Genomic DNA, 17,586 nt, shown 5'->3' with positions numbered 1-17,586 from the left:
AGGTTGCCCCTGCGTTCTTCAAACCGAAGGGCATAACCTTGTAGCAATACAACCCTTGGCTCGTGACGAATGAAGTCTTCTCCTGATCCGCTTCATTCATCTGAATCTGGTTATACCCTGAGAAAGCATCCATGAAGCTAAGTATCCTGTGACCTGCCGTCGAGTCCACTAACTGGTCAATGCGCGGCAATGGATAGCTATCCTTGGGGCAAGCTTTGTTGAGATCAGTGAAGTCCACGCACATCCGCCACTTGCCATTGGCTTTCTTGACCATGACTACGTTCGCCAACCGCCCGGGTAATGAACTTCTCGGATAAACTTCGCGGCGACCAACTTCTCGCACTTCTTCCTTGATGGCGTTGTCTCGCTCGGAGCAAAAACTCTTCTCTTCGACGCACTTTGGTTTCGAATAGGGACACACGTTCAGGCTATGAGTAATGACGCTCGGATCGATGCCAGGCATGTCCTCATGACTCCATGCAAAGACATCGAGGTTTTTCTTCAGAAACCGAATCAAAGCGTGCTTTGCCCCCGTTTCCATGCTTGCCCCCACTCTGGTAGACTTCTCGGGCTGGTTATCGTCCGCAGGGACGTCCTCTAATGCTTCGGTGGGGCTCGCCATAACCCTCCTTCCGCCTATACTCATTGCCTGCATATGCTCGTCCATGGCCAGCATAGCTAAGTAGCATTCCCTGGCAGCCAGCTGGTCTCCTTGTACCTGGCCTACTCCGTGCTCTGTCGGGAATTTGATGGACAGGTGGTAGGTTGAAGTCATTGCTTTCCAGCTGTTCAATGTTGGCCTTCCAATAATCGCATTGTATGACGATGCACAATCAACAACAAGGAAATTCACTTCCTTGGTTATCTGCTGCGGATATGTCCCGACGACCACTGGTAACGTGATGGTGCCAACAGGTTGCACCTTCATTCCCCCGAACCCTACCAACGGCGAGTTCACTGGTCGAAGCTGATCTCGTCCTAGTCTCATTTGTTGGAATGCGGGGTAGTAGAGAACGTCTGCGGAGCTGCCATTGTCTATCAGTACCCTCCTGGTCGTGTAATCAGAGATGAGCAGGGTGATGACTATCGCATCATCGTGGGGGTGATGAACTCGTCCTGCCTCCTCGTCTGTGAAAGTAACAGCCTGTTGGTCTACCTCCCTCGTCCTGAGAGGTCATCCAGACTGTTGGATGTTCTGCACCACCTTTAGGTATGTCTTCCTTGATTTGGACGACTGCGCCATCGAGCTACCTCCCACAATTACCCTTATTTCTCCTAGTGGGGGGCGTGATGATTCTTCCACTTTGGCCTTCATTTTTTCATCTCTCTGGTCTCGTCCAAGGAAGTTCCTCAATTTTCCCTGTCTAATGAGATTTTCTATCTCTCGCTTCAAGTCAAAGCACTCGTCCGTATCATGTCCATGGTCCCCGTGAAAACGGCAGGTACTTGCTCCTATTACGCTTGTTGGGGTCCCCCTTCAACTTGTCCGACCACTTCAAGGACGGATCATCCTTGATCCGCATAAGAACACTGCCGCCGGCATAGTCAAAGGCGTGTATTTGCTGATTCCTCGGCGGAGTGAACCGACCTTCTTACCATCCTTATCTTTTCTCTCGTCTACTCGAACTTTCTTTGGACGAGGTCCCCGGTCCGGATAGCGATGGTGGCCCATTTCCGAGCGCTCGCCCTTTTTCTTTTCTTGGCTATGATAGCGTCTTCGGCATTCATAAAATTCTCGGGCTGAATGGACAAGCTCGCCACATAGTTCTGCGGTTCTGCTCGTAGAGCTTATGAATGAACAAGTCGAATTAACCCGTTGTGGAAAGCGGCCAAGCAATAACTTGTCATCCATCTCGTCCACCGTTAAGGCTTCTCTCGTTAAACCGGTGATAAAAGACCGCAAACTCTCATTGTCCCCTTGCTCTATGGTCGAAGGCTAGGGAGGAACGCTCGTGACGTGTCCTCCAATAAAGTTGTTGACAAACGAGCTTTACTTAGTTCTTCAAATGATCCCACCGAATTTGGGGGAATCTTGCCGAACCACACTCGCGCCGGTCCCTTGAGCGTGGTGGGAAAAGCTCGCACATGATCTCGTCTCCTGGGACCCCGCAGGTGCATGGTTGTCTTGAAAGTTGCAATGTGATCGCAAGGGTCGCGATTTCCATCGTACGAGTCTAGAGAAGGCATCTTGAACTTCGGGGGTAGAGGGTGGCTGTTGACGGAAGCTGTGAAAGGGGAGTCCGTTCGGTGGACCATATCATCTACTGGGTTTGTTCGCCTCATGTTTTCCCTCATTTCATCCATGGCTTTTCTCATCTGGTCCATTTCTTTTTCCAAGTGCGGCACCCTTCTTGAAGCGGTACCCCTTGTTTGATCTTCAGACTCTACATTCTCCCCTCCTCCTTCCTGACTTGGGGCCCTTCCTTCCATGTGTACTTGACGTTGCCTCCTGAAGTTGATCTCCTTATTCAATTCCTGGTTCTGACGCGTCAGTTCTGCCATAGCAGCCGCCATGGATTGTATGTGTTGCATAGAAGGCGGTTGCACTACAGGTACTGATCTACTCTCCTGGTGGCCTGGGCTGGTAGCCCTTGATCTTGTTCGAACCATTCAACCTTTTGTCTGGGATAGAATAACAAGTTTATTTCTCCCCACAGACGGCGCCAACTGATGAGGCGAAGAAAATCAGTAGGCTGGATGCTCCGGACTTGAAAGGACTACTGGATCTTTCCACGGCCTGAAAAAGAAAGAAAAGCGTATCAAAGGCGACCGGGGCTGCCGGCCAAAAGTTCTCCGATGGCAAAGTTAGTTTTTCCCTCTAAGTAATCTGAGTTCCAACTTTTTTTGAATAAAAACTGAACATACCTTGGGTTTGTCTGAAACAGCCTTTATATAGTGTTATCATAGGCGGTTACCAAAACTGGAACTTCTCCTGGCTTCAAGGAGAGATAGAAATCAAACGTAACTTGCATAACCGTCTGGAAGTTATGCTCTTGTTTCACAACGGATACCTGGCGGTTACGCGTGGGATAAGGGATTATCATATCTCATTTGGAGATTTTCCTAAGTGTGACAACCTCGTCCTTGAGTTCCTCAGTTGGGCGTGCTTTGTTTCACACGCGGGGGCTGCCTCGTCTAACGGGTGAATTTGCTCAAGACGAGGATGTCGACACTCTGGACGAGTGCATCACTCTGATGGTGCGTACCTCGTCTTGAGTTCTTCTTCCCTGGATGAGGCACTTGTAGGTAAGTTTCTGAGGGTGTTTATGGTAGTAGGTGGGCTATGGACGACCTTTATGGACGACTTGGAGATAGGCTATATTATTCCCCTATCAGTTACAAAACCCTTGGTGCAAAGACGCAGTAGCTTTTACAAAGAAAAGATAAACTAGGATAAATTGTCTCCGGTCACAATGTGCATGAACAATCACTTTGCATCACAGTGATGACGGATCTGGAAAAGAAACTCTACACAAATACACTTGGATATGCATGAAATTAGATCTGGAAATTTGGATTTCGTAGTTCTTGATAGATACTGTTTTTGTCAAGCATCAGCATTAAACCTTGATAGATATGAATCTGTTGAGCTCTAATGAACAACATTTCTTCACTTGTTTCTTGAACAGATTTGCATGGATTCAATACTAAACTTGAACTCTTGTTCCTTGAAGTACTAAACTCATCCTAAATCTACCCAATTACAAGTAAAGTGCGTTTTGTCAAAAGATTAGCCAATTTACATAACATATGTTTCTAACAATATCCACATATGTCCTAACAATCTCCCCCTTTGGCAATCTGTGAAAAAACTACAACAAACAAATGAATTATGAGAGAAGTCTTAAATTACTAAACTCATAAACACTTGTTGAATACAAAAAAATCTAATCCTAACACAAACCCTTGAAAAACTTTGCAAGAAGAGAGTTCATGGCATGATAGATTTTTACAACCGGTCTTTCTGAAACACTTTAAACAAAACTCATTAAGGCATCTTACTGTGAAACAAAAATAAAGATTGCGTACATAAAGAAACATGTATATAAAGAGAGAAAAGAAACAACGCATGGAGAGATAGGTGAAAAACAACATACATCATATATATATATATATATATATAAATTAAAATAAATACAATATAAGTCATAAATAAATGGTCACAAGACCGGTGTACAAGAGGATAATGTAACTACAAATAAAGAAAAGAAAAGTACATAAAATCCTCACTACATCCCTCAAAATGTATAGACACTCCCCTAACAAAAATGTCCTATACTAACTCTCCCCCTAAATACAAGACTACTCTCAACCAAAACTACTCCCCCTTTTTTGTCACGAATGACAAAAGTTAAGTCACCGAGAGGTTGTCATCTCATCCTCACTGGAAGAGCTAGCATCCTCATCGTCATCAGCATCATCAGCATCATCCTCATCCTTAGAATCCTCTAGAGAAGGGGATGGAGAAGCGACAAAGCCACCAAGGTGAGCCTATCGTTGTGCAATACGACCAACACGGGTGGTCACCTGACATAACTCATCAGCGAGAGTGTCAAGGCAAGCTACGCCATGATCGCCTCAAGAGTCACACCACCAGCCGAGGAAGAAGGAGTGGAGGTAGAGGGAATAGCAGAAGCTACAGGATTAGTCGTCTCCGTCCACGGTCGCTTCGGTCGAAGCTGGGCCTCACTCCGTCGACCAGACATCGCGCTAATGGCACCCATGACCGGAAAAAGATGAGGGGAATCAAGAATAGGGATAGAAAGATGGTGAATGATCCACGTGATATTCAAAGGGAAAATGAGCTTATCATGGGTCACAGTATCCCTAAAGACATCAATGAGAGAAAGAATGAAATGAGAATGAAAGTCTATAGAGAGGTCCTCTAAGAAGGATAGCAAAAATCGAGCACGAGGCTCTGTAATGGAGTTATAGTGAGACAGTGAAGTAAGAACAAATGTCATCACCATATTAAGGAATCTTGGACCTTTTGCAAAGCCCGAGCATGAGGTATTTTGGCGCTCACCCCATGTGGAGGGTGTTTCACAGAAGAGAGACAAAAGCTTGTCCTTGGACACAATCCTCAAACGTGGACAAGCGGGGTAAGCAGGGTGCGATACCCACGGAACATGTGGTATCTCGGAAAGAAGCTCCAGAGTGACTACGATACGTGTACCTTTGATATGAGTAGCAAACCGAGGCACAGAGGTATCGATACTGTGCATATTAAAGTAAAACTCCTGTATGATCACGATAGGACAACTCAAGGGTATCTCACAGAGAGATTCCCATCCCCAAGTGTGAATGACATCAAGTAGAGTAGTATCGGAAAAATCTGATAGAATCACATGGCGCTCCGGATGAACGCCATGTTTAGAAAAGTTCTCCAAGAAGTCCTTAGGGATCTTCTCATCATGGAACTGAATGTGAGTAGGAGAAGGATTAGAAGAAGATGTCCTGGAACAAAGAGGGTTCTGAGACGGAGTGGATTTGTGTTTGGGTGCTATGCGTAGTGTATACGAGAGAGAGAGAGAAAGAGAGAGAAACAAAAATATAATCACAACCCATAATAGATAAAGAGAAAATAAAGGGTTCGTATGCATGAAAAATGCATGAACATGTGACGTGCTAAGAGAAATTGCATCATGGGTTCAACCCAATCCAAACCTTTCAACACATAATTTTCAACAAACAAACACACATCTAAATGCATAAAATATTGTGAAAATGCAAATAGAATGTAATGCATGATCATATAGCATCAAATAAGCAACACCCAACCCAAAAATTTTATAAAAAAACTCAATTTTTAAAAAACCCCCCAAAAATTTCACAAAACACCAAAAACGTAGGTCTAATGCATGAAATGCATGAAGAATGAAGGATTAAGGACCCTTACCAAAGAAGAAAAGCAGGACCTAGGCCGAAATCCAAGTGGGTAAGGTGATTGAAGTGAGGGAAGAGTGTTTGGAAGAAGAGAGAAAGAAAATCTGTCGAGAGAGAAAGAGAGAGAGAAATGAAATCTGATTTCATGCTGAACCTATTTATAGAAATCACATCTCAATGGATTGAGGATCTGTCGAGATCTGTCAAGCACTAAATCTCGATGATATGAATTTGTCAAGAATATGTTGACGGCAAAATCACCTCGATGGATCGAGATTCTATCGAGTATCTATTGGCCAGTCAGAAACTTTCTCAATAGATCGAGAAGCTATGGAGATAAATTCTAGACAGCTCGATGGATCGAATATGCGATAAGACCTGTCAAGAAAAGAAGTCAAAGAGGCTCAATAGATAGGAAGTTGTCGAGGATCTGTCGAGAAGCTGTCGAGCTTGATAAAAAGTAGTTTTTCAAAGAGAGAGAAAACACATAGAGATAAATGCAAACAAGCAAGCTACTCAACTATAGATCCAATCAACATGTTAAGCTTTCAAAAACATCTCTCAACAAGAGAAATGCACAGTATTCATGATCCAAAACACACACACACTCACACACAAAACAAGTATAACAAATTTTATATTTCAAAAACAAGTCAAGACAGTTTAGTGAGTATACATTAACACATGTATTCCTTGTGATGACCAAATCACACTGTACCTACATATGTATCAAAAGTAGCAAAGAATTTGCGTGTTGTGTGTGAAAACATAGCAAAAGTGCATAAGTGTCTCATGTTATGACGATTTGAGATATGAGAAAATCAATTTCACTCACACACGATCATAACTGCTTAATGTAGACTATCACCTTTGAGGTACATCCTATAACTCTCACATCTCCTAGAAACACGCTTGCATATTTGTTTTTCTATGCATATTTTTTTTTGAACATATTATGCATAGGCATATATGAAAGAGAAAAGAATTACTCAATTATGTTAAGTCAAAAACATCACAATGTTGCTATACCGAACCACACAGATGTTATTCATGATTGGCGGGCTTTAGTGGTGAGATGGTTATTTATGCCTTTCTCTTAGGATTTTCTAGTCCTTCCCGTCAAAAATAGTGATATGAGTGTTAAGTATAAGAGATTACTTAATCGTACTCATCACAAACACGGGTCACAAAGCTCACTTGCTTAGTTGTGCTTTGAGATTCCCATCTAAGTTACAAAAGATACAAAGTTTAGAAAACTTTATTTCAATGGCCATCCAAGGTACGCAAGTACCAAAGTACACAAAACACACATTGTTTTTGTATTTTTCTAATTTTTCATTTTTTTTAATTTTAATGAAAAACTAAAACAAAAACCTAAACTAAAAAAAAAAAAAAAAAACATGTTAAACAAAGCAAAGCATAAAACCAGACTTACTCAAAAAAACAAGAAAGCAAAACACACAAGTAATGCATAACCATAAGGGGGAGAGAGAGAGAAAAAGTGACTAAATCACTTTGAGCCTTTTTTCTTCCAACCTTAGTTTTGGAGGAGGAACCTTTCCTTTGTGCGAATCCTTGAACCGGAGGTGAGGGGGAAGAATTGAAATCGTTCAAGTTCAAAAGGAACATGAGGGCCTTGAGAAGATCTCTAAGAGGAGCAAAAGAGGATGGAAACTGATTATGGTTTTCGAACAAGAGCATGCCATTGCTTTGTTGAATAGCTAACCACTTGTAGCAATTTAGACGAGTATGCCCTGAAGCTCCACAGTGATGACAGAGATGTAGCTTCTTTAGTTGAGACTTTTTGTTATTAACCTTCTTAGTCTTAGTGTTTCTAGTCTCTTTCTTTTCAAGCTTAGGGGGTGCTCCTAGAATAAATTTGCCTTTGTCTACGTTCTCACTAGCTATTTCAGTTTTACATTCATTGTTCTCAGAATTAACATTATTAGCAAGTGAGACAAACACAATAGTACCAGAGGAGGAGGTACTAGAGGAGGCAGTATTTGGAAAAGAGAAGTCATACCCCAAGTCGGTTCTATCAGAAGCAAATTTCTGAGAGCTTAGCATCTCATCAAGCTTTGCATTGGAAGTCCTCTCCAATTGAGCTCTAACCTAGAACAGTTCTACTTCAAGCTTCTTTTTCTTTTCAGCAAGGAAGTTGTTCTCAAATAGCAAAACTCCAATGGTTTGATTTGCTTCATCAACCTTTGTAGAGAGCCCCTCTTGATCTAGCTCCACATCACTCAGCTTCTTGGTGGCTAGCCTATAAAGTTTCTCATGCTTCTCGGAAACCTTATCCAATTTTGCATAGGCTGTATGGATGTCATCTTCATCATCCATTTTCTCAAACTTTAAGCCCACCATGTCCTCTTCTTCATCTACCTCTTCAACAATCCCCCCAGTAGGATTCACTGTGGCAGTGAAGGAATTCAAGATTCTCTCATCACTACATCTAACTTGATGTTAGGTTCAATGTCACTCAAGGTAGCAGCAAGAGCCTTGCTTTTTTGAATGGTCTTAAGATATGTTGGACATTCTTGTTTCATGTGTCCAAAACCTTGAAATCTGAAACACTTTGGTACGAAAGGAACAGTGTACTGACCGCCATTCTTAGCATCATTCTTTCCTTTATCTTGGCTCTTGAATTGTGAAGAACTAGATTGCTTTCGGTCATTGTCGAATCCTTTCGCATTGGCATTCTTCATAAACTTCTTGAATTGCCTAGTGCTATAGGATTTCATCTTAGAATCTTCATCATCAGAAGACTCATCAGTGTCATTGCTTTTGCCCTTCAGTGCCATGCTTTTACTTTTGCTCAGTTTCTCGATCCTAGTCAAACCCAACTCATAGGTTTGCAAGTTGCCAACCAGTTCTGTTAAAGGAATTTTTTCAATGTCCTTTGATTCTTCAATGGCAGTGATCTTGGCATGGAATCTCTCAGGCAAGATCTGAACACATTTTTTACAACCTTGGGTTCGGGAATAGTTTCCCCAAGATTAAAGGTAGAGTTAACTATATCCTTTCGCTTGGCATAGAGCTCGTCAAATGACTCATCCTCCTCCATCTTAATCTCTTCAAAGCTCGTAGTAAGCCTTTAAAGCTTTGAATCTTTGATAGCCTTAGTCCCTTCATAGGTTGTCTAGAGGATGGTCCATGCTTCCTTAGTAGTTTCAGTAGATGATATTTTCTTGAACTCCTCATTGGTGACTGCACTGAATAAAATATTCAATACTCTACTGTTGAAGTTCACCGCTTTGATCTTGGCATCATCCCAATCAGCGTCCAACCAATCTCCATAGCTTGCCACGCCTTCTCATCTAAAGACTGCAAGAAGGCTCTCATGCGTACTTTCCATAGTTAGTGTCATCAAATAAAGGAGGTATAATTAGAGACTGTCCTCTATTCATGACAAACAGGGGTCAATGGATCACACAACAAAGATTAGCCCTAATCAGAGTGTGTCCACTCTGATACCACTTGATAGGCCAAGAATGTATTGGCCCCTTTGGTAAATCAATCAATTAATTAATCAAGTTAATTAATTAGATTCAATAACATGCAATAAGCATGGTAGCACAAACAAATCACCAACTAAGATAAATGCAGCGGAAAATAAATTTGACACAAGTGATTTGGTTACAAATAGGAAAAACCACCGAGACAAAACCCCACCGGGTGAATTTAAGGTCACCACTCTTGAGAATCCACCATTATCAAAACAAGCGATTACAAGTAAAAGGAATCCTAGTACCTAATACCAACCTACAGTTGAACCCTTACCCCAATACCCAATTGGACTTGTAATGTAGTGATAATCTCTCCTTTCAATGCATGACTCCCAGTACGTGACTAATCAATCAATGCACAAATCCAAGTACGTGACTAACACATCAACTTGAGGAAGATGTTGATTGCAAAGTTCTTCAATTCATCCAACGATGAAGATCAAGAAGCTCCTTGGTTACAAAACCCTTAGCGTAAAGATGCAGTAGCTTCTACAAAGAAAAGATAAACTACAACAAATTGTCTAGTCACAATATGCATAAATAATCACTTTACATCACTTGAGACGACCCTTAAAATAATCCTTATATATGTCTAGGGTTATGAGAAAAGAAACCCTACATAAATACACTTGAATATGCATGAAATTAGATTTGGAAATCTGAATTTTGTAGTTCTCGATAGATATTGTTTCTGTTGAGCATCTGTTAAGCATCTGCATTAAACCTCGATAGATATGAATCTGTCAAGCTATCTGTCAAGCTTTAATAAACAACACTTCTTCACTTTTTTCTTGAACAGATTTGCATGGATTCAATACTAAACTTGAACTCTTGTTCCTTGAAGTACTAAACTCATCCTAGATCTACCCAATTACAAGTAAAGTGCGTTTTGTCAAAGGATTAGCCAACTTACATAACATATGTTTCTAACAATATCCACATATGTCCTAACAACTATAGTAGAATTGTAAAAAAATTTAGATTTACAAGCCTGGGTAAAGGTGAGTTTAGTCTTTGTTGGTTGTAAAATAGCAATTTGGGGGAAGGGGGGGGGGGGGGTTTACAACCCCTAATGCTAATGCTTTTAAGGCACAAGCCATAGTTGTGAGCCTTTTAAATAACTAATCGAGTGATTTTTTTTTTTTAATTTGAGTATACTGCATTATTCTTCTAGTCATGGCGTGCCACAAAGTGAACAAATTGAGAGATCTCACCATCTTCTTTTGTTTTTTTTTTCAATGTGTTTGGAAGTACTGAGGAGGAGAGTAAAGGGTGGGAGGGGGGGTGAGGAGGGGAATGGTTTCTATTTCCCCTTGTTTGGATGTTTTAAAGATTAAGTGTAATCCCTCCCCTTCCCTCCAATTTTCACAAGTTTGAGAGAATTAAAAATACAAGGTTTGGAGGAGTTTCTTTAACCCTGCAAATCCTCTCCCTTTAAAAACCAAAACAAGGTTCATTAAATCCCTTCCATCCCCTTCCCTCTTCTCATCTCCTCCCACACCATCCAAACTCACTCCACCTTTTTAGAAATTTGAAAACAAATAAATTAGGCTGTGAGAGACCGCCATAATTGGGGTACTCTCAAAAAATAGATTTGGTTGCTTGTGAGGGCACCTCTCTTTTGGATAGTGGTGTGGAGTCGAAACTTATTTTTATACAAAAAAATAAGAAAAATAAATACAAATTACATGATCAAAATATTTTGAATGTCATTGATTGAATAAAGACAAGTACAATTTTGGTAAATTAAACCTTACAAGGCTTTGAGTCCTAGTTACAATCTATGCAAAAGAATACTAAGTTTTTGGTCCTAATTACAATCTAGCAAAATTTAAAAGACAAAACACTAATCTACATATCCAAAAATCCTAAGCTCGGGGCTAGGTTACGAAATGTGAATGATATGTTGAACATACACGACAGACACTTGACCAAACTTAATTCAAATAAATTTGCCTTATGGATGTGTCCTCTTTTTTAAGAAAATTCAAATTTGTTTTGTGAAGTAAAAAAAATTGGATTTGTAAAGAAAATCAGATTTGTTTTTATATAAAAGAAAGAATAATATTTTTGTTAAAAAGAATCAGGTCTATTTTTGTGTAAAGTAAAAAAATGTGATTTTATCAAGAAAAATTAAATATGTTTTTTATGAACAAAAAAAAAAAGATTTTGACCTTTTGAAAGATGATCCACATTCATGAGGTGAATTTATCATGCATGCATCTCTTAAAAAAAACTACAACCTAATTTTCAATCCTTTCATTTAAATTTCAAAATCTGAAATTTTATAACAAAGGAAAGTTTTTCTAAAATCCAGATATGTATTCAATGAAAATACAGATCAGTTTTGTGCTTTAGAAAAATTAGACCTGTATTTAATGAAAATCTTTGGTTTAGCCACATTATTCTGTGACACCCATTACAAATATTATCCATTGCTATGGAGGACAATCTCATAGCTTCAATGAAGACATCAAGGAAATCAGAGTCCATCAAGATTACAAGAAACAATGGAGATCACATTTGAGAATGCAACGAACTAATAATTTCCATTGAAAGATACAAAGGTCCGATAAAGAGATCTAAGAAAAATAATGATAGTGCATCGAGGCAAAGATGATAATACTCCATCAAGACGAGAAAACAAGAATTCATCAAGCTGAAAGCTAAGAGATGCTATCATGCTGAAAGAGATGACAGCTCATCAAGTCAGAAAGCAGAAGCAACAACAAGAAAATCCCGCTAGATTGAAAACCTAAAAGGACAGTCTAGGCAAAAATTAGGGATACAAAAAAAAAAAAAGATAGATTGAAAACCTAAAAGGGAAGTCTAGGCAAAAGGAGAGATACCAAAAAAAAAAAATTTGCGTGTGAGAGAGTCTGCTAGGTTGAAAACCCGAAAGGGCGGCCTAGGCAAAAGTTAAGACAAAAAAAAAATTTGAACTACGAATGACCTGATCCTTCTTTTAAAAGAGGTACGTAGGCAACTATTTCAAGCACAGTGATATAAAAAAATTCATTTGCTATCAAAGAAAAAGGAATAAAAAAAGAACAAAAGAAGTCCAATTGGTTGAAAATCGAAGAGGTGGCCTAGTCACAAGTGCCAAAAGAAGAGAAAAAGAAAAGGCGACCTAGTTACAAGTTCCAAAAGAAGAGGAAAGATTTGTTAAGATGAAAGTATAGAGGTTTGAAAAACAAGCATGAAAGAACATCAAAGAAGAAAATTTGAAAGCTCAAAGAAAGGTTGCCCAAGAAGAATACAAGGCAAACAAGCATGATATAACATTAATACAAATGATCCATGATGACCAGTGAGCACATGACAAGAATGATGAGAATTTCATCACAATGTCAATAAAGGAAGAACCAAGAAAATCCTTCTAATGCCTAACTATTGAGTATTGCACACTTGAGGAGAATATCTACAGGGTATTTTGACCTTTTTTTATATCATTTCTTTCATAACCTAAACCTAGCCTATATTACAACCCATGCATAAAGACCTCCTTGAAGTTTTGCTAGTCATAGGCACACCCTTAACTCTGGCAATATTTTCTCTTGGATTAAAAAGGAAAAATGCTTGAGGTTATCAAGCCACACTGGCAAGTAATCTCCATGACACAATTTCTTAAATTCTCAAATGACTTGAAAGAATTCTCTAACTGAGGGCACTCCCTTTTGGGGCACTCTTCTTTGTTTCTACCCCAAAAAAAAAGTGTTTCTTGAACTTGAAGCACTCTAAAAAAAATACATGACCCTCAAACATCTCTACATTTCATTTCTTTGATTGTCTTTGAAGACCTAATCCAGCAATGTTTAAAAAGAAGAAGCAAATTTAATTACATGTATTTAATGATTTTGATCCTTTTTAGTCAAAAAGATTGACTTGACTCTTAAACAGTATGATATGCTAAAATAGTTGTTGAAAGGATTATCTCATGATCATTTAGGAAAGAAAAAGAATTTTCTCAACAGGCACCACTATGCACCAAATGGTTTTTCAAGAAGAAAATCAATTTCTTTCAAAAACAAAAATTTTCATAGTCAAATCCATTGTGAAAATTCCATGCAAGGTTTGGTTGGAAGCCATGATCATCTTTTGGGTGGACTAGATGTCTTCCCTACAGACTTGAATTATGTATGACCTGGTCCTCTTAAAGAAAGGTGCACAGGCAACCTATTAAAGGCTCAGTAAACAATAGGCACCAAATCAAGAAAAAGACCCAAAGTTGTTTGCAAATAGCTTTAAACTAGGGGCATTGGCCCATTTTCTTTTTTATTTGCATTAAGCATGCCTAAATTATGAGTATTTGCCCATTAGTTTTTATATGCATGCTTTTCATCTATTTTTCTATGCAAGCATATTTATACTAGGGGCATTGGTCCAAATTAACTAGTTTCTAACAAGCTTGAGAAAGGAAAATTTTCATCTTTGTAGGAATTAAGCAAAAATCTCTCATTCATTTCGGCATTCAATAGCAACTTCAAGTCCAGATCACCAAATCAGCTAAGAAGTCTCACATCTCACATGGATCAACTAAGAAGTCTCCTACATCACACAAGGCTCGACTAAGGAGTCTCTTGTATTCATTGAAGTTGACTAGTATTGTCCAACATCTCAGGCTCTAGGGTTTGACAAAGTTTTTTTCTTCTTGAAAGTCTCAAAAGGTTTTCAAAAAATCCAACAAAATTTTCAGAAAATTCATAACTTTTTTCAAAGAAACTTGAAAGTTTTTCAAAATTCTTACAAATTTACAACAAAACCCATCAAGGTTTTCATACTTTATTTAACAAATTTTCAAAAAAAAATTGACAAGGTTTTTCAAAAAAAAAAATCTCAAAAAACCAAACAAAGTTTTCTAATAAAATTCTCAAAACCCGACAAGGTTTGTGAACAAAATTTTCAAAAAACCCAACAAGGTTTGTCAACAATTTTTCAAAACCAAGTTTTCATGACTTTCTCGAAAAATTAAACAAGATTTTCAAAAAGTTTTAACATCTTTTTCAGAAGTCGAGGAAAATCCTACAAGATTTTCAAACATCTCTTAGAAAGAAAAAAAAACGCTTGACAATGTTACACAATTTTCACAAGAACCCAACAAGGTTTTTATCAAATTTTCAACAGACATGACAAGATCATTCCAAGAATGCCTAACATGTTTTCACAAATACAAATTTTGATAAGAATATCAAAATTTTCAAAAGAAAATTCAACAAGATTTTCAACAAGTTTCAAGTTCAAAAATTTTCAAAAAAAAAAAAAGACAAGTTTTTAGAAAATTTGCCTAGATCTTCATAAGAAAACCCAACAAAGTTTTTATCAAATTTCCAAAAGACATGACAAGATCATTCCAAGAATGCCCAACATGTTTTCACAAATACAAATTTTGATAAGAATATCAAAATTTTAAAAAGAAAATTCAACAAGATTTTCAACAAGTTTCAAGTCCAAAAAATTTCAAAAAAAACAAGTTTTTAGAAAATTTGCCAAGATCTTCACAAGAAAACCCAACTGAGTTTTCAAATAAAAAAAGTCCGACAAGGTTTTTTTTTTTAAAATAATTTACAAGTTCAAAATTTTTGACAAAAAGAATAATAAGTTTTTTCGAGAAAATTGCCAACACATTCTAGATCAAAAAATTTCGAAAACCAACAAGTTTCCAAAACTTTAACAAATTTTCATTACACATTGGTAAAATTTCAAGTTGCAAAATTTGGTGTCTTCTTTTATATTGACATTCGTTTTTTAAGCTTTATCAATGAGGGGCATTCTATAGACATCTCATTTTACAACTTGCATTTAACCAATATTAAGGGCAAAACAGTAGTGTTGCACCAAGGGCATGATCGTAATTTCAATAGGTAAATCTTCAAATTTGTGATACAAAACAAATCTTGATGCTCTAATGATCATAATGGTATGTCATGGGCTTTGAACGGATCACCTGATCAAAAATTATCATACAAAAATTTTTCAATGATCATGGCTCACTTACACAATGGGCTCAATCACCTCCTATTTTAAACACTTAGGGTGCGTTTAGATACCGCTTATTTTGCTGAAAACTGAAAACATTGTAACAAAATAATTTTTAAATGTGTGAATAGTGCCATAGGATCCATTTTTAATGAAAAAGTTGTTGAAAAAAGAGGTTTGTGGGTCTCGTGAATAGTGCACGAGACCCACTGAAAGTGCTGAAATGTGATTTTCCAAAAAAAAAAAAGAAAACGCAGATGTTGGATACCGCGTTAAACACAATATCCAAATGGATACTTAATTTTGATTGGTTCAGACAAAAATTAATTTAAAATTAATAAGTGTGAATTTTGATTGGATTTCATTTTATATATCTATTTAATAAAAAATGTTTTCCTTTATGGCATCTTATCTGCTCTTTTGAAAAAACAATTTGGAAAGAAATAGATATGATCCATGAAACAATTCCAAACAAAAAACAAAAAACAAAAAAAACGTTATTATCTTCAGCAGCAACTTGAATCGCATTTTCGGCCTTAATACAAAACAGGTGCAGAAGATAACATAAATTCAACATCATCTTCAATTTTCTTTCAAAATTTCAAATAGGGATCAACATCAAATCTGTTCAAGCTTATCTAATAGGTAGCTTATTTAAACAGGTTTATCTCCTCCCTTAGTGTAACAACTCAAGGAAAAGCGTTAGCCACATCTGCGCTATATCTCAAAAGGACTAGTCGCAATTGAGTTTCTTTGTAGTTGTTAATAAAGCCAAGATCTACCCAATAAATACCCGATGTGGGACTCATCACACACTCACACACATCACACAATCAATCAAATTGGGGCAACACAATCTCCCCCACTTAAATCCCTAACGTCCTCGTTAAGGCTCACTTTGTGGGGTAGTGTCTCTGAGTCCACACGGGGTTATCGGACCGGCTCTGATACCATATGTAACAACCTAAAGAAAAACGCTAGCCACATGTGCGCTATAACTCAAAAGGACTAGTCACAATTGAGATTCCTTGCAGTTGTTGATAAAGCCCAAATCTACCAAGTAAATACCTGATGTGGACTTATCACACACCCACACACATCACACAATCAATCAATCAAATTGGGGCATCACACTTAGCTTCAGAAGAAAGCTAATAACTTAGTTTTAAAGTTAAGTCATCTCTTCCCCTATAAATAGAGAAAACCTCTTTCATTTTTTGTAACTCCGATTCTCTCTAGAGAGTTAGTGAGAAAGCAGAAAAGAAAAGCTGTTGTGCAACCATTATTCTTACTTTGGTTGTAGTTTAGTACTTCCTTGATTTCTCCCTAGCCCTTTAAGTGATCACATCCCCCTTTTAATTTATGCTATATGTTGGTTAGTAGTTAATTATGTTCTTTAACTTTCTGTACATGCTTGAAAAAATGCTTCCAAGTAATTATTTGTTTCTTTCATGATATGCTTGGATGAGCATGCCTATATATCTCATTGATATTCCTTTTACATGCTTAGATGAACACTTCTAGGCTAATGCACAACTTTCTCTTGAATGCTTAGATGAACATGTCTAGAGAGATAGCATGACAATCTCTATTTTCCATCACATGCTTGGATGAACACTTCTAAGTTATTATTTGTTTTTCATAACATGCTTAGATGAACATATCTAGGTAGTTGTTTCTCTCTTTTTTGAATGCTTAGACGAACAGGTCTAATTAACATTATGGTTTTCTCTTATATACTTGGATGAACATGTCTGGGTGATTTTCTTTGTGCTTCTCATGATTGCTTGGATGATTGGTAGGCCAAAAATAAATTTTCTTTTGCAATTATGTTGATGACAAATAACATGACGATTTTGTTTTCCTTCACATGCTTAGATGAACATGTCTAGGCTAGGAATTCCTTGTTTACATTAATTTCTTAGACGAACATGCCATTACTTTCATAACATTGTTATCTAACAAATTTCACTTTTTGTTTCTCTTTATGTTAAATTCCCCAACATATATTTGTTTACAATTCTTGCAAATTAACATATTTATATGATATATTGTTTGTATTTGTTTGACATGACATGATATTGGCCACCTTAACCTAAGAGAATGGTTTTACCGGGTGAGATGGGTGCTTAATCCCTTCTCATCTCGTAAATTAGCCTCCAAACCAAGATCAAGGGTTCTAGACTAGGCTCTTGTATATGCAATTTTACATTTTTTA

The sequence above is a fragment of the Castanea sativa genome, chromosome 9 (assembly GCF_040712315.1).
Source record: "Castanea sativa cultivar Marrone di Chiusa Pesio chromosome 9, ASM4071231v1".
NCBI classification, from domain to species: Eukaryota; Viridiplantae; Streptophyta; class Magnoliopsida; order Fagales; family Fagaceae; genus Castanea; species Castanea sativa.
The sequence above is the reverse complement of the archived record's forward strand: the minus strand, read 5'-3'. Positions refer to the sequence as shown.